The sequence below is a fragment of the Cyphomyrmex costatus genome, unplaced genomic scaffold (assembly GCF_001594065.2).
Source record: "Cyphomyrmex costatus isolate MS0001 unplaced genomic scaffold, Ccosl1.0 scaffold160, whole genome shotgun sequence".
Classification (NCBI taxonomy): domain Eukaryota; kingdom Metazoa; phylum Arthropoda; class Insecta; order Hymenoptera; family Formicidae; genus Cyphomyrmex; species Cyphomyrmex costatus.
This window is the reverse complement of record NW_017275610.1, coordinates 223,916-224,844: the sequence shown is the minus strand read 5'-3', so window position 1 is coordinate 224,844 and position 929 is coordinate 223,916.

The following is a 929-nucleotide window of genomic DNA, read 5'->3' as shown; positions in this document are numbered from 1 at the left end:
TGTGTACATCCTATCCTTTTTTCTCAGACAACACGCATATCAAAAAAACGTCATAGAAATAACATAAAAGTTTTTTTGGAATATACGATACATGCCTGTTTTTCTAATATCAATGTAGATCAACTTTAATGTCAGTTCACAATTTATTACTTTTCATCTTTTTCTAGTTCTTAGCACACGCATTGTTTTTAGAAAAAGATGAAGAGTTCCGTTGATAGAAACCGAGATTTAAATTGAAACGACCATAACCGATATTCAAAGACGTCGTAGAAAGATCTTCTAGACAGTGCGTGTTGTTTGAACTATTTACAAACAATGACAAAGCTGCCCGCGGCCAAACTCCGTTAAAGCATCTCCGATTCGCACGAGAGAAGCACGCGAGAATAAAGCCGCGGCCCAGGTAAAAAGCACATATTCGGGACTCACGTTTCAGCGGTTTGGGGTTGCTCTGCTTGCGACGTGACATCCTCTGCGCTCTGCCATCACCCTCTCAGCGTGGACATGTTGCGTTGCGTGGACGCAGCGTGGTGGCGAAGATCACAGGTGAGACGGGACGGGTCAACAAATTCTCGCGGACACAGTACATGTGATGATGCGACAGCAGAGGGGAAAAGGGGTGAAAGGGATGGCGACAAAAAGAAGAGCAGCGAGAAGCCGACGGACGATCAGCGCGGGACGGGACAGCACGATGGAGCGTGGAACGCACTTTCCAGCGACACGAGGGACTCCCGTTTGTCAGCGTGATATACGATTTCGCGGTGCGTAATCGCGAAATCGTTAACATGCGACGACGACGACGACGATGATGTACGAGTTGATGACGACGCCGGCAATGCGGCGTTCTCGAATAACACAGACACGCACGCGAATTACGTTCGAACGCGGCCGCTGTCAGCGCGCAACTAAACAAACGCGCCGCCAAACACTCC